At 50.1% G+C, this 21,770-nt stretch overlaps 12 non-coding genes across 12 annotated transcripts; all 12 read right to left on the bottom strand.

The window, feature by feature from the left end:
• Positions 1–116: 116 nt before the first annotated feature.
• On the bottom strand, positions 117–200 carry Trnal-uaa. The gene has a single exon. It is a non-coding gene; the product is annotated as a tRNA-Leu (tRNA).
• Positions 201–1,987: 1,787 nt separating this feature from the next.
• Trnal-uaa lies at positions 1,988–2,071 on the bottom strand. Its single transcript has one exon. It is a non-coding gene; the product is annotated as a tRNA-Leu (tRNA).
• Positions 2,072–3,863: 1,792 nt separating this feature from the next.
• Positions 3,864–3,947, bottom strand: Trnal-uaa. The gene has a single exon. It is a non-coding gene; the product is annotated as a tRNA-Leu (tRNA).
• Positions 3,948–5,739: 1,792 nt separating this feature from the next.
• Trnal-uaa lies at positions 5,740–5,823 on the bottom strand. The gene has a single exon. It is a non-coding gene; the product is annotated as a tRNA-Leu (tRNA).
• A 1,787-nt stretch (positions 5,824–7,610) lies between these two features.
• On the bottom strand, positions 7,611–7,694 carry Trnal-uaa. The gene has a single exon. It is a non-coding gene; the product is annotated as a tRNA-Leu (tRNA).
• A 1,787-nt stretch (positions 7,695–9,481) lies between these two features.
• On the bottom strand, positions 9,482–9,565 carry Trnal-uaa. Its single transcript has one exon. It is a non-coding gene; the product is annotated as a tRNA-Leu (tRNA).
• Positions 9,566–11,352: 1,787 nt separating this feature from the next.
• Positions 11,353–11,436, bottom strand: Trnal-uaa. The gene has a single exon. It is a non-coding gene; the product is annotated as a tRNA-Leu (tRNA).
• Positions 11,437–13,224: 1,788 nt separating this feature from the next.
• Positions 13,225–13,308, bottom strand: Trnal-uaa. Its single transcript has one exon. It is a non-coding gene; the product is annotated as a tRNA-Leu (tRNA).
• A 1,788-nt stretch (positions 13,309–15,096) lies between these two features.
• Positions 15,097–15,180, bottom strand: Trnal-uaa. Its single transcript has one exon. It is a non-coding gene; the product is annotated as a tRNA-Leu (tRNA).
• Positions 15,181–16,968: 1,788 nt separating this feature from the next.
• Trnal-uaa lies at positions 16,969–17,052 on the bottom strand. Its single transcript has one exon. It is a non-coding gene; the product is annotated as a tRNA-Leu (tRNA).
• Positions 17,053–18,840: 1,788 nt separating this feature from the next.
• On the bottom strand, positions 18,841–18,924 carry Trnal-uaa. Its single transcript has one exon. It is a non-coding gene; the product is annotated as a tRNA-Leu (tRNA).
• Positions 18,925–20,712: 1,788 nt separating this feature from the next.
• Trnal-uaa lies at positions 20,713–20,796 on the bottom strand. Its single transcript has one exon. It is a non-coding gene; the product is annotated as a tRNA-Leu (tRNA).
• Positions 20,797–21,770: the final 974 nt, after the last annotated feature.

The following is a 21,770-nucleotide window of genomic DNA, read 5'->3' as shown; positions in this document are numbered from 1 at the left end:
GACCGCTCGGGCTGTCACTGTCGTCTCTAGTTAAATCTGCATGGCGTGTTTCTGCATAATTTACATGTTCTGAAAGATCAAGGGAGTATGTTAGTTTCAGAATGTTTAAAATGCATTGTCAGATGTGTGGTTCGAACCCACGCTCCCTTACGGGAACCAGAGCTTACGTCTGGCGCCTTAGACCGCTCGGCCAATCTGACGTGCGAGGAAAGAGCTCCAGAGACTTCAATCTCTAGCAATATCTCAAAGAACCTCGCTGCGAAACCTGTTTCTTTTTTCGGTAGGATGGAATTATGTCAGTTTTAGAAAATTTAAGACGCAATGTCAGACGTGGCGCAGGAAATGCACCCTCCCTTTCGGGAACCATTGTGGCGCGTTGGACCGCATTCTTCCGTCGTTTCCAGTTTGAACTGTAACTAGCAAAACTGTATTTAGTAATAGGAGCATTTTCACAATGATGCAAAGAAAACTAGATATTAGCCAACGGCAAATAAGGCCGTTTCCTAGCAACAGCCACGCTGTTCATTACGCACTCGTGGGAAGCCAATGAAATACTTCCCGTGAGGCTCAAACTGTCGTCCTTCAATTTACAATACTTAGGCACTGCCCCGGTGGTACCGACGCGTACATACTGAAACGTCTTTGGATCGTCAGTGAGTACTTCATATTAGAAATTTCGTGTTCGCCCTGATGTGCATTAAAGGGCAGATTCTTCAGTAAAAGTTAGTTCTGCGCTCAGTTTCAGTATATGGCCCTAGCAGCACCAGGAAAACGGGTTCAGATGTGCTCGCCTTCCACTCGGCGTTGAGCGTCTACAGCGAGATTGCCTTCGGCCTCTGGCGCCAGGAGGGAAGGCGACACATCACGGCGCAAGCAGCGCGTAGCAGAAGGCGGTGGTGGTGTGTCGGTCAGCATGGTTGCTTCCCAAGTAGCTGGTCCGGGTTCGAAACCCGGACACCGCACGGAAGTTGTCTTCTTTACTCCGGAGAGTGTTTCCAACGCTCGCGATCGTCGAATTTCCCAACTGTCGTGTTACGAACGGTTTTCCTTCGCCACTCGTCCCGCTCCGCATAGGCTAGTGCAGATTGCAATTCACAGCATCGTGTGTCCCCATGTGTCGACTTGTCTCGACTTTGCTCGGCTGACGCGAAAGCTGACGCTTGCAAATGGGCGTATATGTAGAGGACAGGCGCTAGAAACGACTGGGAGAGACCAACTCGACAAACGCACAACGGACCCTTTCATTTGACTGTGGCCGCAGGTTCGCGAATTTGCGTCCCGAGAGGCAAGAGAGGGGTCAGCGTGCTGGACCGTATCATTACCTCGCAGCAACACCGAAAACTAAGGGAAAAGGAAAATTAAAGAATCCAACAGCACGCAGACTTCCTAGTTAGCCACCGAGCCGTGTACTAAGCACGTAAGATCGCTCCTTAACTTCGGTGATCGGACGAGAACCCGTGTCGTCAGCGTGGCACACAAGTCGGCGAGAACGTTTCCAGACGTGTGGACATCTTAGTCCTTGTACAGATCACTTGGGATTTGCCTGGCAGTCTCTCGCGCTGCCTTTTTGGGAAGCAATATGGAATAGCCCTTGGTGGGATCTAACCCATAGCCTTCCCGTTGTTAGCATGACACACTAACTTAGTGAGCTTACTGCCCACGCAATACGGCCGCTTCAGAACTCCAGCACCTGAGCCACCGTTTCATCTATCTTTAGTAAGGAATTTCGATTCATTTAAACACGTATGCGTTGCTGTTGAGGTTTTCTCGCTGTCGCTTGGAACTCAGGGCCACAGCACAACAACAACAGAGACGTCCGTGAGAAGAGCTACACCTCGACGCAGGAAAAGTATGTTCCGCTAAATCTTTTCGACCGCTCGGGCTGTCACTGTCGTCTCTAGTTAAATCTGCATGGCGTGTTTCTGCATAATTTACATGTTCTGAAAGATCAAGGGAGTATGTTAGTTTCAGAATGTTTAAAATGCATTGTCAGATGTGTGGTTCGAACCCACGCTCCCTTACGGGAACCAGAGCTTACGTCTGGCGCCTTAGACCGCTCGGCCAATCTGACGTGCGAGGAAAGAGCTCCAGAGACTTCAATCTCTAGCAATATCTCAAAGAACCTCGCTGCGAAACCTGTTTCTTTTTTCGGTAGGATGGAATTATGTCAGTTTTAGAAAATTTAAGACGCAATGTCAGACGTGGCGCAGGAAATGCACCCTCCCTTTCGGGAACCATTGTGGCGCGTTGGACCGCATTCTTCCGTCGTTTCCAGTTTCAACTGTAACTAGCAAAACTGTATTTAGTAATAGGAGCATTTTCACAATGATGCAAAGAAAACTAGATATTAGCCAACGGCAAATAAGGCCGTTTCCTAGCAACAGCCACGCTGTTCATTACGCACTCGTGGGAAGCCAATGAAATACTTCCCGTGAGGCTCAAACTGTCGTCCTTCAATTTACAATACTTAGGCACTGCCCCGGTGGTACCGACGCGTACATACTGAAACGTCTTTGGATCGTCAGTGAGTACTTCATATTAGAAATTTCGTGTTCGCCCTGATGTGCATTAAAGGGCAGATTCTTCAGTAAAAGTTAGTTCTGCGCTCAGTTTCAGTATATGGCCCTAGCAGCACCAGGAAAACGGGTTCAGATGTGCTCGCCTTCCACTCGGCGTTGAGCGTCTACAGCGAGATTGCCTTCGGCCTCTGGCGCCAGGAGGGAAGGCGACACATCACGGCGCAAGCAGCGCGTAGCAGAAGGCGGTGGTGGTGTGTCGGTCAGCATGGTTGCTTCCCAAGTAGCTGGTCCGGGTTCGAAACCCGGACACCGCACGGAAGTTGTCTTCTTTACTCCGGAGAGTGTTTCCAACGCTCGCGATCGTCGAATTTCCCAACTGTCGTGTTACGAACGGTTTTCCTTCGCCACTCGTCCCGCTCCGCATAGGCTAGTGCAGATTGCAATTCACAGCATCGTGTGTCCCCATGTGTCGACTTGTCTCGACTTTGCTCGGCTGACGCGAAAGCTGACGCCTGCAAATGGGCGTATATGTAGAGGACAGGCGCTAGAAACGACTGGGAGAGACCAACTCGACAAACGCACCGCACAACGGACCCTTTCATTTGACTGTGGCCGCAGGTTCGCGAATTTGCGTCCCGAGAGGCAAGAGAGGGGTCAGCGTGCTGGACCGTATCATTACCTCGCAGCAACACCGAAAACTAAGGGAAAAGGAAAATTAAAGAATCCAACAGCACGCAGACTTCCTAGTTAGCCACCGAGCCGTGTACTAAGCACGTAAGATCGCTCCTTAACTTCGGTGATCGGACGAGAACCCGTGTCGTCAGCGTGGCACACAAGTCGGCGAGAACGTTTCCAGACGTGTGGACATCTTAGTCCTTGTACAGATCACTTGGGATTTGCCTGGCAGTCTCTCGCGCTGCCTTTTTGGGAAGCAATATGGAATAGCCCTTGGTGGGATCTAACCCATAGCCTTCCCGTTGTTAGCATGACACACTAACTTAGTGAGCTTACTGCCCACGCAATACGGCCGCTTCAGAACTCCAGCACCTGAGCCACCGTTTCATCTATCTTTAGTAAGGAATTTCGATTCATTTAAACACGTATGCGTTGCTGTTGAGGTTTTCTCGCTGTCGCTTGGAACTCAGGGCCACAGCACAACAACAACAGAGACGTCCGTGAGAAGAGCTACACCTCGACGCAGGAAAAGTATGTTCCGCTAAATCTTTTCGACCGCTCGGGCTGTCACTGTCGTCTCTAGTTAAATCTGCATGGCGTGTTTCTGCATAATTTACATGTTCTGAAAGATCAAGGGAGTATGTTAGTTTCAGAATGTTTAAAATGCATTGTCAGATGTGTGGTTCGAACCCACGCTCCCTTACGGGAACCAGAGCTTACGTCTGGCGCCTTAGACCGCTCGGCCAATCTGACGTGCGAGGAAAGAGCTCCAGAGACTTCAATCTCTAGCAATATCTCAAAGAACCTCGCTGCGAAACCTGTTTCTTTTTTCGGTAGGATGGAATTATGTCAGTTTTAGAAAATTTAAGACGCAATGTCAGACGTGGCGCAGGAAATGCACCCTCCCTTTCGGGAACCATTGTGGCGCGTTGGACCGCATTCTTCCGTCGTTTCCAGTTTCAACTGTAACTAGCAAAACTGTATTTAGTAATAGGAGCATTTTCACAATGATGCAAAGAAAACTAGATATTAGCCAACGGCAAATAAGGCCGTTTCCTAGCAACAGCCACGCTGTTCATTACGCACTCGTGGGAAGCCAATGAAATACTTCCCGTGAGGCTCAAACTGTCGTCCTTCAATTTACAATACTTAGGCACTGCCCCGGTGGTACCGACGCGTACATACTGAAACGTCTTTGGATCGTCAGTGAGTACTTCATATTAGAAATTTCGTGTTCGCCCTGATGTGCATTAAAGGGCAGATTCTTCAGTAAAAGTTAGTTCTGCGCTCAGTTTCAGTATATGGCCCTAGCAGCACCAGGAAAACGGGTTCAGATGTGCTCGCCTTCCACTCGGCGTTGAGCGTCTACAGCGAGATTGCCTTCGGCCTCTGGCGCCAGGAGGGAAGGCGACACATCACGGCGCAAGCAGCGCGTAGCAGAAGGCGGTGGTGGTGTGTCGGTCAGCATGGTTGCTTCCCAAGTAGCTGGTCCGGGTTCGAAACCCGGACACCGCACGGAAGTTGTCTTCTTTACTCCGGAGAGTGTTTCCAACGCTCGCGATCGTCGAATTTCCCAACTGTCGTGTTACGAACGGTTTTCCTTCGCCACTCGTCCCGCTCCGCATAGGCTAGTGCAGATTGCAATTCACAGCATCGTGTGTCCCCATGTGTCGACTTGTCTCGACTTTGCTCGGCTGACGCGAAAGCTGACGCTTGCAAATGGGCGTATATGTAGAGGACAGGCGCTAGAAACGACTGGGAGAGACCAACTCGACAAACGCACCGCACAACGGACCCTTTCATTTGACTGTGGCCGCAGGTTCGCGAATTTGCGTCCCGAGAGGCAAGAGAGGGGTCAGCGTGCTGGACCGTATCATTACCTCGCAGCAACACCGAAAACTAAGGGAAAAGGAAAATTAAAGAATCCAACAGCACGCAGACTTCCTAGTTAGCCACCGAGCCGTGTACTAAGCACGTAAGATCGCTCCTTAACTTCGGTGATCGGACGAGAACCCGTGTCGTCAGCGTGGCACACAAGTCGGCGAGAACGTTTCCAGACGTGTGGACATCTTAGTCCTTGTACAGATCACTTGGGATTTGCCTGGCAGTCTCTCGCGCTGCCTTTTTGGGAAGCAATATGGAATAGCCCTTGGTGGGATCTAACCCATAGCCTTCCCGTTGTTAGCATGACACACTAACTTAGTGAGCTTACTGCCCACGCAATACGGCCGCTTCAGAACTCCAGCACCTGAGCCACCGTTTCATCTATCTTTAGTAAGGAATTTCGATTCATTTAAACACGTATGCGTTGCTGTTGAGGTTTTCTCGCTGTCGCTTGGAACTCAGGGCCACAGCACAACAACAACAGAGACGTCCGTGAGAAGAGCTACACCTCGACGCAGGAAAAGTATGTTCCGCTAAATCTTTTCGACCGCTCGGGCTGTCACTGTCGTCTCTAGTTAAATCTGCATGGCGTGTTTCTGCATAATTTACATGTTCTGAAAGATCAAGGGAGTATGTTAGTTTCAGAATGTTTAAAATGCATTGTCAGATGTGTGGTTCGAACCCACGCTCCCTTACGGGAACCAGAGCTTACGTCTGGCGCCTTAGACCGCTCGGCCAATCTGACGTGCGAGGAAAGAGCTCCAGAGACTTCAATCTCTAGCAATATCTCAAAGAACCTCGCTGCGAAACCTGTTTCTTTTTTCGGTAGGATGGAATTATGTCAGTTTTAGAAAATTTAAGACGCAATGTCAGACGTGGCGCAGGAAATGCACCCTCCCTTTCGGGAACCATTGTGGCGCGTTGGACCGCATTCTTCCGTCGTTTCCAGTTTGAACTGTAACTAGCAAAACTGTATTTAGTAATAGGAGCATTTTCACAATGATGCAAAGAAAACTAGATATTAGCCAACGGCAAATAAGGCCGTTTCCTAGCAACAGCCACGCTGTTCATTACGCACTCGTGGGAAGCCAATGAAATACTTCCCGTGAGGCTCAAACTGTCGTCCTTCAATTTACAATACTTAGGCACTGCCCCGGTGGTACCGACGCGTACACACTGAAACGTCTTTAGATCGTCAGTGAGTACTTCATATTAGAAATTTCGTGTTCGCCCTGATGTGCATTAAAGGGCAGATTCTTCAGTAAAAGTTAGTTCTGCGCTCAGTTTCAGTATATGGCCCTAGCAGCACCAGGAAAACGGGTTCAGATGTGCTCGCCTTCCACTCGGCGTTGAGCGTCTACAGCGAGATTGCCTTCGGCCTCTGGCGCCAGGAGGGAAGGCGACACATCACGGCGCAAGCAGCGCGTAGCAGAAGGCGGTGGTGGTGTGTCGGTCAGCATGGTTGCTTCCCAAGTAGCTGGTCCGGGTTCGAAACCCGGACACCGCACGGAAGTTGTCTTCTTTACTCCGGAGAGTGTTTCCAACGCTCGCGATCGTCGAATTTCCCAACTGTCGTGTTACGAACGGTTTTCCTTCGCCACTCGTCCCGCTCCGCATAGGCTAGTGCAGATTGCAATTCACAGCATCGTGTGTCCCCATGTGTCGACTTGTCTCGACTTTGCTCGGCTGACGCGAAAGCTGACGCTTGCAAATGGGCGTATATGTAGAGGACAGGCGCTAGAAACGACTGGGAGAGACCAACTCGACAAACGCACAACGGACCCTTTCATTTGACTGTGGCCGCAGGTTCGCGAATTTGCGTCCCGAGAGGCAAGAGAGGGGTCAGCGTGCTGGACCGTATCATTACCTCGCAGCAACACCGAAAACTAAGGGAAAAGGAAAATTAAAGAATCCAACAGCACGCAGACTTCCTAGTTAGCCACCGAGCCGTGTACTAAGCACGTAAGATCGCTCCTTAACTTCGGTGATCGGACGAGAACCCGTGTCGTCAGCGTGGCACACAAGTCGGCGAGAACGTTTCCAGACGTGTGGACATCTTAGTCCTTGTACAGATCACTTGGGATTTGCCTGGCAGTCTCTCGCGCTGCCTTTTTGGGAAGCAATATGGAATAGCCCTTGGTGGGATCTAACCCATAGCCTTCCCGTTGTTAGCATGACACACTAACTTAGTGAGCTTACTGCCCACGCAATACGGCCGCTTCAGAACTCCAGCACCTGAGCCACCGTTTCATCTATCTTTAGTAAGGAATTTCGATTCATTTAAACACGTATGCGTTGCTGTTGAGGTTTTCTCGCTGTCGCTTGGAACTCAGGGCCACAGCACAACAACAACAGAGACGTCCGTGAGAAGAGCTACACCTCGACGCAGGAAAAGTATGTTCCGCTAAATCTTTTCGACCGCTCGGGCTGTCACTGTCGTCTCTAGTTAAATCTGCATGGCGTGTTTCTGCATAATTTACATGTTCTGAAAGATCAAGGGAGTATGTTAGTTTCAGAATGTTTAAAATGCATTGTCAGATGTGTGGTTCGAACCCACGCTCCCTTACGGGAACCAGAGCTTACGTCTGGCGCCTTAGACCGCTCGGCCAATCTGACGTGCGAGGAAAGAGCTCCAGAGACTTCAATCTCTAGCAATATCTCAAAGAACCTCGCTGCGAAACCTGTTTCTTTTTTCGGTGGGATGGAATTATGTCAGTTTTAGAAAATTTAAGACGCAATGTCAGACGTGGCGCAGGAAATGCACCCTCCCTTTCGGGAACCATTGTGGCGCGTTGGACCGCATTCTTCCGTCGTTTCCAGTTTGAACTGTAACTAGCAAAACTGTATTTAGTAATAGGAGCATTTTCACAATGATGCAAAGAAAACTAGATATTAGCCAACGGCAAATAAGGCCGTTTCCTAGCAACAGCCACGCTGTTCATTACGCACTCGTGGGAAGCCAATGAAATACTTCCCGTGAGGCTCAAACTGTCGTCCTTCAATTTACAATACTTAGGCACTGCCCCGGTGGTACCGACGCGTACATACTGAAACGTCTTTAGATCGTCAGTGAGTACTTCATATTAGAAATTTCGTGTTCGCCCTGATGTGCATTAAAGGGCAGATTCTTCAGTAAAAGTTAGTTCTGCGCTCAGTTTCAGTATATGGCCCTAGCAGCACCAGGAAAACGGGTTCAGATGTGCTCGCCTTCCACTCGGCGTTGAGCGTCTACAGCGAGATTGCCTTCGGCCTCTGGCGCCAGGAGGGAAGGCGACACATCACGGCGCAAGCAGCGCGTAGCAGAAGGCGGTGGTGGTGTGTCGGTCAGCATGGTTGCTTCCCAAGTAGCTGGTCCGGGTTCGAAACCCGGACACCGCACGGAAGTTGTCTTCTTTACTCCGGAGAGTGTTTCCAACGCTCGCGATCGTCGAATTTCCCAACTGTCGTGTTACGAACGGTTTTCCTTCGCCACTCGTCCCGCTCCGCATAGGCTAGTGCAGATTGCAATTCACAGCATCGTGTGTCCCCATGTGTCGACTTGTCTCGACTTTGCTCGGCTGACGCGAAAGCTGACGCTTGCAAATGGGCGTATATGTAGAGGACAGGCGCTAGAAACGACTGGGAGAGACCAACTCGACAAACGCACAACGGACCCTTTCATTTGACTGTGGCCGCAGGTTCGCGAATTTGCGTCCCGAGAGGCAAGAGAGGGGTCAGCGTGCTGGACCGTATCATTACCTCGCAGCAACACCGAAAACTAAGGGAAAAGGAAAATTAAAGAATCCAACAGCACGCAGACTTCCTAGTTAGCCACCGAGCCGTGTACTAAGCACGTAAGATCGCTCCTTAACTTCGGTGATCGGACGAGAACCCGTGTCGTCAGCGTGGCACACAAGTCGGCGAGAACGTTTCCAGACGTGTGGACATCTTAGTCCTTGTACAGATCACTTGGGATTTGCCTGGCAGTCTCTCGCGCTGCCTTTTTGGGAAGCAATATGGAATAGCCCTTGGTGGGATCTAACCCATAGCCTTCCCGTTGTTAGCATGACACACTAACTTAGTGAGCTTACTGCCCACGCAATACGGCCGCTTCAGAACTCCAGCACCTGAGCCACCGTTTCATCTATCTTTAGTAAGGAATTTCGATTCATTTAAACACGTATGCGTTGCTGTTGAGGTTTTCTCGCTGTCGCTTGGAACTCAGGGCCACAGCACAACAACAACAGAGACGTCCGTGAGAAGAGCTACACCTCGACGCAGGAAAAGTATGTTCCGCTAAATCTTTTCGACCGCTCGGGCTGTCACTGTCGTCTCTAGTTAAATCTGCATGGCGTGTTTCTGCATAATTTACATGTTCTGAAAGATCAAGGGAGTATGTTAGTTTCAGAATGTTTAAAATGCATTGTCAGATGTGTGGTTCGAACCCACGCTCCCTTACGGGAACCAGAGCTTACGTCTGGCGCCTTAGACCGCTCGGCCAATCTGACGTGCGAGGAAAGAGCTCCAGAGACTTCAATCTCTAGCAATATCTCAAAGAACCTCGCTGCGAAACCTGTTTCTTTTTTCGGTAGGATGGAATTATGTCAGTTTTAGAAAATTTAAGACGCAATGTCAGACGTGGCGCAGGAAATGCACCCTCCCTTTCGGGAACCATTGTGGCGCGTTGGACCGCATTCTTCCGTCGTTTCCAGTTTGAACTGTAACTAGCAAAACTGTATTTAGTAATAGGAGCATTTTCACAATGATGCAAAGAAAACTAGATATTAGCCAACGGCAAATAAGGCCGTTTCCTAGCAACAGCCACGCTGTTCATTACGCACTCGTGGGAAGCCAATGAAATACTTCCCGTGAGGCTCAAACTGTCGTCCTTCAATTTACAATACTTAGGCACTGCCCCGGTGGTACCGACGCGTACATACTGAAACGTCTTTAGATCGTCAGTGAGTACTTCATATTAGAAATTTCGTGTTCGCCCTGATGTGCATTAAAGGGCAGATTCTTCAATAAAAGTTAGTTCTGCGCTCAGTTTCAGTATATGGCCCTAGCAGCACCAGGAAAACGGGTTCAGATGTGCTCGCCTTCCACTCGGCGTTGAGCGCCTACAGCGAGATTGCCTTCGGCCTCTGGCGCCAGGAGGGAAGGCGACACATCACGGCGCAAGCAGCGCGTAGCAGAAGGCGGTGGTGGTGTGTCGGTCAGCATGATTGCTTCCCAAGTAGCTGACCCGGGTTCGAAACCCGGACACCGCACGGAAGTTGTCTTCTTTACTCAGGAGAGTGTTTCCAACGCTCGCGATCGTCGAATTTCCGAACTGTCGTGTTACGAATGGTTTTCCTTCGCCACTCGTCCCGCTCCGCCTAGGCTAGTACGGATTGCAATTCACAGCATCGTGTGTCCCCATGTGTCGACTTGTCTCGACTTTGCTCGGCTGACGCGAAAGCTGACGCTTGCAAATGGGCGTATATGTAGAGGACAGGCGCTAGAAACGACTGGGAGAGACCAACTCGACAAACGCACAACGGACCCTTTCATTTGACTGTGGCCGCAGGTTCGCGAATTTGCGTCCCGAGAGGCAAGAGAGGGGTCAGCGTGCTGGACCGTATCATTACCTCGCAGCAACACCGAAAACTAAGGGAAAAGGAAAATTAAAGAATCCAACAGCACGCAGACTTCCTAGTTAGCCACCGAGCCGTGTACTAAGCACGTAAGATCGCTCCTTAACTTCGGTGATCGGACGAGAACCCGTGTCGTCAGCGTGGCACACAAGTCGGCGAGAACGTTTCCAGACGTGTGGACATCTTAGTCCTTGTACAGATCACTTGGGATTTGCCTGGCAGTCTCTCGCGCTGCCTTTTTGGGAAGCAATATGGAATAGCCCTTGGTGGGATCTAACCCATAGCCTTCCCGTTGTTAGCATGACACACTAACTTAGTGAGCTTACTGCCCACGCAATACGGCCGCTTCAGAACTCCAGCACCTGAGCCACCGTTTCATCTATCTTTAGTAAGGAATTTCGATTCATTTAAACACGTATGCGTTGCTGTTGAGGTTTTCTCGCTGTCGCTTGGAACTCAGGGCCACAGCACAACAACAACAGAGACGTCCGTGAGAAGAGCTACACCTCGACGCAGGAAAAGTATGTTCCGCTAAATCTTTTCGACCGCTCGGGCTGTCACTGTCGTCTCTAGTTAAATCTGCATGGCGTGTTTCTGCATAATTTACTTGTTCTGAAAGATCAAGGGAGTATGTTAGTTTCAGAATGTTTAAAATGCATTGTCAGATGTGTGGTTCGCACCCACGCTCCCTTACGGGAACCAGAGCTTAAATCTGGCGCCTTAGACCGCTCGGCCAATCTGACGTGCGAGGAAAGAGCTCCAGAGACTTCAATCTCTAGCAATATCTCAAAGAACCTCGCTGCGAAACCTGTTTCTTTTTTCGGTAGGATGGAATTATGTCAGTTTTAGAACATTTAAGACGCAATGTCAGACGTGGCGTAGGAAATGCACCCTCCCTTTCGGCAACCAATGTGGCGCGTTGGACCGCATTCTTCCGTCGTTTCCAGTTTGAACTGTAACTAGCAAAACTGTATTTAGTAATAGGAACATTTTCACAATGATGCAAAGAAAACTAGATATTAGCCAACGGCAAATAAGGCCGTTTCCTAGCAACAGCCACGCTGTGCATTACGCACTCGTGGGAAGCCAATGAAATACTTCCCGTGAGGCTCAAACTGTCGTCCTTCACTTTACAATACTTAGGCACTGCCCCGGTGGTACCGACGCGTACATACTGAAACGTCTTTGGATCGTCAGTGAGTACTTCATATTAGAAATTTCGTGTTCGCCCTGATGTGCATTAAAGGGCAGATTCTTCAATAAAAGTTAGTTCTGCGCTCAGTTTCAGTATATGGCCCTAGCAGCACCAGGAAAACGGGTTCAGATGTGCTCGCCTTCCACTCGGCGTTGAGCGCCTACAGCGAGATTGCCTTCGGCCTCTGGCGCCAGGAGGGAAGGCGACACATCACGGCGCAAGCAGCGCGTAGCAGAAGGCGGTGGTGGTGTGTCGGTCAGCATGATTGCTTCCCAAGTAGCTGACCCGGGTTCGAAACCCGGACACCGCACGGAAGTTGTCTTCTTTACTCAGGAGAGTGTTTCCAACGCTCGCGATCGTCGAATTTCCGAACTGTCGTGTTACGAATGGTTTTCCTTCGCCACTCGTCCCGCTCCGCCTAGGCTAGTACGGATTGCAATTCACAGCATCGTGTGTCCCCATGTGTCGACTTGTCTCGACTTTGCTCGGCTGACGCGAAAGCTGACGCTTGCAAATGGGCGTATATGTAGAGGACAGGCGCTAGAAACGACTGGGAGAGACCAACTCGACAAACGCACAACGGACCCTTTCATTTGACTGTGGCCGCAGGTTCCCGAATTTGCGTCCCGAGAGGCAAGAGAGGGGTCAGCGTGCTGTACCGTATCATTACCTCGCAGCAACACCGAAAACTAAGGGAAAAGGCAAAATTAAAGAATCCAACAGCACGCAGACTTCTTAGTTAGCCACCGAGCCGTGTACTAAGCACGTAAAAACGCTGCTTAACTTCGGTGATCGGACGAGAACCCGTGTCGTCAGCGTGGCACACAAGTCGGCGAGAACGTTTCCAGACGTGCGGACATCCTAGTCCTTGTACAGATCACTTGGGATTTGCCTGGCAGTCTCTCGCGCTGCCTTTTAGGGAAGCAATATGGAATAGCCCTTGGTGGGATCTAACCCATAGCCTTCCCGTTGTTAGCATGACACACTAACTTAGTGAGCTTACTGCCCACGCAATACGGCCGCTTCAGAACTCCAGCACCTGAGCCACCGTTTCATCTATCTTTATTAAGGCCTTTCGATTCATTTAAACACGTATGCGCTGCTGTTGAGGTTTTCTCGCTGTCGCTTGGAACCCAGGGCCACAGCACAACAACAACGGAGACGTCCGTGAGAAGAGCTACACCTCGACGCAGGAAAAGTATGTTCCGCTATTTCTTTTCGACCGCTCGGGCTGTCACTGTCGTCTCTAGTTAAATCTGCATGGCGTGTTTCTGCATAATTTACTTGTTCTGAAAGATCAAGGGAGTATGTTAGTTTCAGAATGTTTAAAATGCATTGTCAGATGTGTGGTTCGCACCCACGCTCCCTTACGGGAACCAGAGCTTAAATCTGGCGCCTTAGACCGCTCGGCCAATCTGACGTGCGAGGAAAGAGCTCCAGAGACTTCAATCTCTAGCAATATCTCAAAGAACCTCGCTGCGAAACCTGTTTCTTTTTTCGGTAGGATGGAATTATGTCAGTTTTAGAAAATTTAAGACGCAATGTCAGACGTGGCGTAGGAAATGCACCCTCCCTTTCGGGAACCAATGTGGCGCGTTGGACCGCATTCTTCCGTCGTTTCCAGTTTGAACTGTAACTAGCAAAACTGTATTTAGTAATAGGAACATTTTCACAATGATGCAAAGAAAACTAGATATTAGCCAACGGCAAATAAGGCCGTTTCCTAGCAACAGCCACGCTGTGCATTACGCACTCGTGGGAAGCCAATGAAATACTTCCCGTGAGGCTCAAACTGTCGTCCTTCACTTTACAATACTTAGGCACTGCCCCGGTGGTACCGACGCGTACATACTGAAACGTCTTTGGATCGTCAGTGAGTACTTCATATTAGAAATTTCGTGTTCGCCCTGATGTGCATTAAAGGGCAGATTCTTCAATAAAAGTTAGTTCTGCGCTCAGTTTCAGTATATGGCCCTAGCAGCACCAGGAAAACGGGTTCAGATGTGCTCGCCTTCCACTCGGCGTTGAGCGCCTACAGCGAGATTGCCTTCGGCCTCTGGCGCCAGGAGGGAAGGCGACACATCACGGCGCAAGCAGCGCGTAGCAGAAGGCGGTGGTGGTGTGTCGGTCAGCATGATTGCTTCCCAAGTAGCTGACCCGGGTTCGAAACCCGGACACCGCACGGAAGTTGTCTTCTTTACTCAGGAGAGTGTTTCCAACGCTCGCGATCGTCGAATTTCCGAACTGTCGTGTTACGAATGGTTTTCCTTCGCCACTCGTCCCGCTCCGCGTAGGCTAGTACGGATTGCAATTCACAGCATCGTGTGTCCCCATGTGTCGACTTGTCTCGACTTTGCTCGGCTGACGCGAAAGCTGACGCTTGCAAATGGGCGTATATGTAGAGGACAGGCGCTAGAAACGACTGGGAGAGACCAACTCGACAAACGCACAACGGACCCTTTCATTTGACTGTGGCCGCAGGTTCCCGAATTTGCGTCCCGAGAGGCAAGAGAGGGGTCAGCGTGCTGTACCGTATCATTACCTCGCAGCAACACCGAAAACTAAGGGAAAAGGCAAAATTAAAGAATCCAACAGCACGCAGACTTCTTAGTTAGCCACCGAGCCGTGTACTAAGCACGTAAAAACGCTGCTTAACTTCGGTGATCGGACGAGAACCCGTGTCGTCAGCGTGGCACACAAGTCGGCGAGAACGTTTCCAGACGTGCGGACATCCTAGTCCTTGTACAGATCACTTGGGATTTGCCTGGCAGTCTCTCGCGCTGCCTTTTAGGGAAGCAATATGGAATAGCCCTTGGTGGGATCTAACCCATAGCCTTCCCGTTGTTAGCATGACACACTAACTTAGTGAGCTTACTGCCCACGCAATACGGCCGCTTCAGAACTCCAGCACCTGAGCCACCGTTTCATCTATCTTTATTAAGGCCTTTCGATTCATTTAAACACGTATGCGTTGCTGTTGAGGTTTTCTCGCTGTCGCTTGGAACCCAGGGCCACAGCACAACAACAACGGAGACGTCCGTGAGAAGAGCTACACCTCGACGCAGGAAAAGTATGTTCCGCTATTTCTTTTCGACCGCTCGGGCTGTCACTGTCGTCTCTAGTTAAATCTGCATGGCGTGTTTCTGCATAATTTACTTGTTCTGAAAGATCAAGGGAGTATGTTAGTTTCAGAATGTTTAAAATGCATTGTCAGATGTGTGGTTCGCACCCACGCTCCCTTACGGGAACCAGAGCTTAAATCTGGCGCCTTAGACCGCTCGGCCAATCTGACGTGCGAGGAAAGAGCTCCAGAGACTTCAATCTCTAGCAATATCTCAAAGAACCTCGCTGCGAAACCTGTTTCTTTTTTCGGTAGGATGGAATTATGTCAGTTTTAGAAAATTTAAGACGCAATGTCAGACGTGGCGTAGGAAATGCACCCTCCCTTTCGGGAACCAATGTGGCGCGTTGGACCGCATTCTTCCGTCGTTTCCAGTTTGAACTGTAACTAGCAAAACTGTATTTAGTAATAGGAACATTTTCACAATGATGCAAAGAAAACTAGATATTAGCCAACGGCAAATAAGGCCGTTTCCTAGCAACAGCCACGCTGTGCATTACGCACTCGTGGGAAGCCAATGAAATACTTCCCGTGAGGCTCAAACTGTCGTCCTTCACTTTACAATACTTAGGCACTGCCCCGGTGGTACCGACGCGTACATACTGAAACGTCTTTGGATCGTCAGTGAGTACTTCATATTAGAAATTTCGTGTTCGCCCTGATGTGCATTAAAGGGCAGATTCTTCAATAAAAGTTAGTTCTGCGCTCAGTTTCAGTATATGGCCCTAGCAGCACCAGGAAAACGGGTTCAGATGTGCTCGCCTTCCACTCGGCGTTGAGCGCCTACAGCGAGATTGCCTTCGGCCTCTGGCGCCAGGAGGGAAGGCGACACATCACGGCGGAAGCAGCGCGTAGCAGAAGGCGGTGGTGGTGTGTCGGTCAGCATGATTGCTTCCCAAGTAGCTGACCCGGGTTCGAAACCCGGACACCGCACGGAAGTTGTCTTCTTTACTCAGGAGAGTGTTTCCAACGCTCGCGATCGTCGAATTTCCGAACTGTCGTGTTACGAATGGTTTTCCTTCGCCACTCGTCCCGCTCCGCGTAGGCTAGTACGGATTGCAATTCACAGCATCGTGTGTCCCCATGTGTCGACTTGTCTCGACTTTGCTCGGCTGACGCGAAAGCTGACGCTTGCAAATGGGCGTATATGTAGAGGACAGGCGCTAGAAACGACTGGGAGAGACCAACTCGACAAACGCACAACGGACCCTTTCATTTGACTGTGGCCGCAGGTTCCCGAATTTGCGTCCCGAGAGGCAAGAGAGGGGTCAGCGTGCTGTACCGTATCATTACCTCGCAGCAACACCGAAAACTAAGGGAAAAGGCAAAATTAAAGAATCCAACAGCACGCAGACTTCTTAGTTAGCCACCGAGCCGTGTACTAAGCACGTAAAAACGCTGCTTAACTTCGGTGATCGGACGAGAACCCGTGTCGTCAGCGTGGCACACAAGTCGGCGAGAACGTTTCCAGACGTGCGGACATCCTAGTCCTTGTACAGATCACTTGGGATTTGCCTGGCAGTCTCTCGCGCTGCCTTTTAGGGAAGCAATATGGAATAGCCCTTGGTGGGATCTAACCCATAGCCTTCCCGTTGTTAGCATGACACACTAACTTAGTGAGCTTACTGCCCACGCAATACGGCCGCTTCAGAACTCCAGCACCTGAGCCACCGTTTCATCTATCTTTATTAAGGCCTTTCGATTCATTTAAACACGTATGCGTTGCTGTTGAGGTTTTCTCGCTGTCGCTTGGAACCCAGGGCCACAGCACAACAACAACGGAGACGTCCGTGAGAAGAGCTACACCTCGACGCAGGAAAAGTATGTTCCGCTATTTCTTTTCGACCGCTCGGGCTGTCACTGTCGTCTCTAGTTAAATCTGCATGGCGTGTTTCTGCATAATTTACTTGTTCTGAAAGATCAAGGGAGTATGTTAGTTTCAGAATGTTTAAAATGCATTGTCAGATGTGTGGTTCGCACCCACGCTCCCTTACGGGAACCAGAGCTTAAATCTGGCGCCTTAGACCGCTCGGCCAATCTGACGTGCGAGGAAAGAGCTCCAGAGACTTCAATCTCTAGCAATATCTCAAAGAACCTCGCTGCGAAACCTGTTTCTTTTTTCGGTAGGATGGAATTATGTCAGTTTTAGAAAATTTAAGACGCAATGTCAGACGTGGCGTAGGAAATGCACCCTCCCTTTCGGGAACCAATGTGGCGCGTTGGACCGCATTCTTCCGTCGTTTCCAGTTTGAACTGTAACTAGCAAAACTGTATTTAGTAATAGGAACATTTTCACAATGATGCAAAGAAAACTAGATATTAGCCAACGGCAAATAAGGCCGTTTCCTAGCAACAGCCACGCTGTGCATTACGCACTCGTGGGAAGCCAATGAAATACTTCCCGTGAGGCTCAAACTGTCGTCCTTCACTTTACAATACTTAGGCACTGCCCCGGTGGTACCGACGCGTACATACTGAAACGTCTTTGGATCGTCAGTGAGTACTTCATATTAGAAATTTCGTGTTCGCCCTGATGTGCATTAAAGGGCAGATTCTTCAATAAAAGTTAGTTCTGCGCTCAGTTTCAGTATATGGCCCTAGCAGCACCAGGAAAACGGGTTCAGATGTGCTCGCCTTCCACTCGGCGTTGAGCGCCTACAGCGAGATTGCCTTCGGCCTCTGGCGCCAGGAGGGAAGGCGACACATCACGGCGGAAGCAGCGCGTAGCAGAAGGCGGTGGTGGTGTGTCGGTCAGCATGATTGCTTCCCAAGTAGCTGACCCGGGTTCGAAACCCGGACACCGCACGGAAGTTGTCTTCTTTACTCAGGAGAGTGTTTCCAACGCTCGCGATCGTCGAATTTCCGAACTGTCGTGTTACGAATGGTTTTCCTTCGCCACTCGTCCCGCTCCGCGTAGGCTAGTACGGATTGCAATTCACAGCATCGTGTGTCCCCATGTGTCGACTTGTCTCGACTTTGCTCGGCTGACGCGAAAGCTGACGCTTGCAAATGGGCGTATATGTAGAGGACAGGCGCTAGAAACGACTGGGAGAGACCAACTCGACAAACGCACAACGGACCCTTTCATTTGACTGTGGCCGCAGGTTCCCGAATTTGCGTCCCGAGAGGCAAGAGAGGGGTCAGCGTGCTGTACCGTATCATTACCTCGCAGCAACACCGAAAACTAAGGGAAAAGGCAAAATTAAAGAATCCAACAGCACGCAGACTTCTTAGTTAGCCACCGAGCCGTGTACTAAGCACGTAAAAACGCTGCTTAACTTCGGTGATCGGACGAGAACCCGTGTCGTCAGCGTGGCACACAAGTCGGCGAGAACGTTTCCAGACGTGCGGACATCCTAGTCCTTGTACAGATCACTTGGGATTTGCCTGGCAGTCTCTCGCGCTGCCTTTTAGGGAAGCAATATGGAATAGCCCTTGGTGGGATCTAACCCATAGCCTTCCCGTTGTTAGCATGACACACTAACTTAGTGAGCTTACTGCCCACGCAATACGGCCGCTTCAGAACTCCAGCACCTGAGCCACCGTTTCATCTATCTTTATTAAGGCCTTTCGATTCATTTAAACACGTATGCGTTGCTGTTGAGGTTTTCTCGCTGTCGCTTGGAACCCAGGGCCACAGCACAACAACAACGGAGACGTCCGTGAGAAGAGCTACACCTCGACGCAGGAAAAGTATGTTCCGCTATTTCTTTTCGACCGCTCGGGCTGTCACTGTCGTCTCTAGTTAAATCTGCATGGCGTGTTTCTGCATAATTTACTTGTTCTGAAAGATCAAGGGAGTATGTTAGTTTCAGAATGTTTAAAATGCATTGTCAGATGTGTGGTTCGCACCCACGCTCCCTTACGGGAACCAGAGCTTAAATCTGGCGCCTTAGACCGCTCGGCCAATCTGACGTGCGAGGAAAGAGCTCCAGAGACTTCAATCTCTAGCAATATCTCAAAGAACCTCGCTGCGAAACCTGTTTCTTTTTTCGGTAGGATGGAATTATGTCAGTTTTAGAAAATTTAAGACGCAATGTCAGACGTGGCGTAGGAAATGCACCCTCCCTTTCGGGAACCAATGTGGCGCGTTGGACCGCATTCTTCCGTCGTTTCCAGTTTGAACTGTAACTAGCAAAACTGTATTTAGTAATAGGAACATTTTCACAATGATGCAAAGAAAACTAGATATTAGCCAACGGCAAATAAGGCCGTTTCCTAGCAACAGCCACGCTGTGCATTACGCACTCGTGGGAAGCCAATGAAATACTTCCCGTGAGGCTCAAACTGTCGTCCTTCACTTTACAATACTTAGGCACTGCCCCGGTGGTACCGACGCGTACATACTGAAACGTCTTTGGATCGTCAGTGAGTACTTCATATTAGAAATTTCGTGTTCGCCCTGATGTGCATTAAAGGGCAGATTCTTCAATAAAAGTTAGTTCTGCGCTCAGTTTCAGTATATGGCCCTAGCAGCACCAGGAAAACGGGTTCAGATGTGCTCGCCTTCCACTCGGCGTTGAGCGCCTACAGCGAGATTGCCTTCGGCCTCTGGCGCCAGGAGGGAAGGCGACACATCACGGCGCAAGCAGCGCGTAGCAGAAGGCGGTGGTGGTGTGTCGGTCAGCATGATTGCTTCCCAAGTAGCTGACCCGGGTTCGAAACCCGGACACCGCACGGAAGTTGTCTTCTTTACTCAGGAGAGTGTTTCCAACGCTCGCGATCGTCGAATTTCCGAACTGTCGTGTTACGAATGGTTTTCCTTCGCCACTCGTCCCGCTCCGCGTAGGCTAGTACGGATTGCAATTCACAGCATCGTGTGTCCCCATGTGTCGACTTGTCTCGACTTTGCTCGGCTGACGCGAAAGCTGACGCTTGCAAATGGGCGTATATGTAGAGGACAGGCGCTAGAAACGACTGGGAGAGACCAACTCGACAAACGCACAACGGACCCTTTCATTTGACTGTGGCCGCAGGTTCCCGAATTTGCGTCCCGAGAGGCAAGAGAGGGGTCAGCGTGCTGTACCGTATCATTACCTCGCAGCAACACCGAAAACTAAGGGAAAAGGCAAAATTAAAGAATCCAACAGCACGCAGACTTCTTAGTTAGCCACCGAGCCGTGTACTAAGCACGTAAAAACGCTGCTTAACTTCGGTGATCGGACGAGAACCCGTGTCGTCAGCGTGGCACACAAGTCGGCGAGAACGTTTCCAGACGTGCGGACATCCTAGTCCTTGTACAGATCACTTGGGATTTGCCTGGCAGTCTCTCGCGCTGCCTTTTAGGGAAGCAATATGGAATAGCCCTTGGTGGGATCTAACCCATAGCCTTCCCGTTGTTAGCATGACACACTAACTTAGTGAGCTTACTGCCCACGCAATACGGCCGCTTCAGAACTCCAGCACCTGAGCCACCGTTTCATCTATCTTTATTAAGGCCTTTCGATTCATTTAAACACGTATGCGTTGCTGTTGAGGTTTTCTCGCTGTCGCTTGGAACCCAGGGCCACAGCACAACAACAACGGAGACGTCCGTGAGAAGAGCTACACCTCGACGCAGGAAAAGTATGTTCCGCTATTTCTTTTCGACCGCTCGGGCTGTCACTGTCGTCTCTAGTTAAATCTGCATGGCGTGTTTCTGCATAATTTACTTGTTCTGAAAGATCAAGGGAGTATGTTAGTTTCAGAATGTTTAAAATGCATTGTCAGATGTGTGGTTCGCACCCACGCTCCCTTACGGGAACCAGAGCTTAAATCTGGCGCCTTAGACCGCTCGGCCAATCTGACGTGCGAGGAAAGAGCTCCAGAGACTTCAATCTCTAGCAATATCTCAAAGAACCTCGCTGCGAAACCTGTTTCTTTTTTCGGTAGGATGGAATTATGTCAGTTTTAGAAAATTTAAGACGCAATGTCAGACGTGGCGTAGGAAATGCACCCTCCCTTTCGGGAACCAATGTGGCGCGTTGGACCGCATTCTTCCGTCGTTTCCAGTTTGAACTGTAACTAGCAAAACTGTATTTAGTAATAGGAACATTTTCACAATGATGCAAAGAAAACTAGATATTAGCCAACGGCAAATAAGGCCGTTTCCTAGCAACAGCCACGCTGTGCATTACGCACTCGTGGGAAGCCAATGAAATACTTCCCGTGAGGCTCAAACTGTCGTCCTTCACTTTACAATACTTAGGCACTGCCCCGGTGGTACCGACGCGTACATACTGAAACGTCTTTGGATCGTCAGTGAGTACTTCATATTAGAAATTTCGTGTTCGCCCTGATGTGCATTAAAGGGCAGATTCTTCAATAAAAGTTAGTTCTGCGCTCAGTTTCAGTATATGGCCCTAGCAGCACCAGGAAAACGGGTTCAGATGTGCTCGCCTTCCACTCGGCGTTGAGCGCCTACAGCGAGATTGCCTTCGGCCTCTGGCGCCAGGAGGGAAGGCGACACATCACGGCGCAAGCAGCGCGTAGCAGAAGGCGGTGGTGGTGTGTCGGTCAGCATGATTGCTTCCCAAGTAGCTGACCCGGGTTCGAAACCCGGACACCGCACGGAAGTTGTCTTCTTTACTCAGGAGAGTGTTTCCAACGCTCGCGATCGTCGAATTTCCGAACTGTCGTGTTACGAATGGTTTTCCTTCGCCACTCGTCCCGCTCCGCGTAGGCTAGTACGGATTGCAATTCACAGCATCGTGTGTCCCCATGTGTCGACTTGTCTCGACTTTGCTCGGCTGACGCGAAAGCTGACGCTTGCAAATGGGCGT

This window comes from Schistocerca americana, chromosome 7, assembly GCF_021461395.2.
Source record: "Schistocerca americana isolate TAMUIC-IGC-003095 chromosome 7, iqSchAmer2.1, whole genome shotgun sequence".
Taxonomy (NCBI): domain Eukaryota; kingdom Metazoa; phylum Arthropoda; class Insecta; order Orthoptera; family Acrididae; genus Schistocerca; species Schistocerca americana.
The sequence above is the reverse complement of the archived record's forward strand: the minus strand, read 5'-3'. Positions and strand labels throughout refer to the sequence as shown.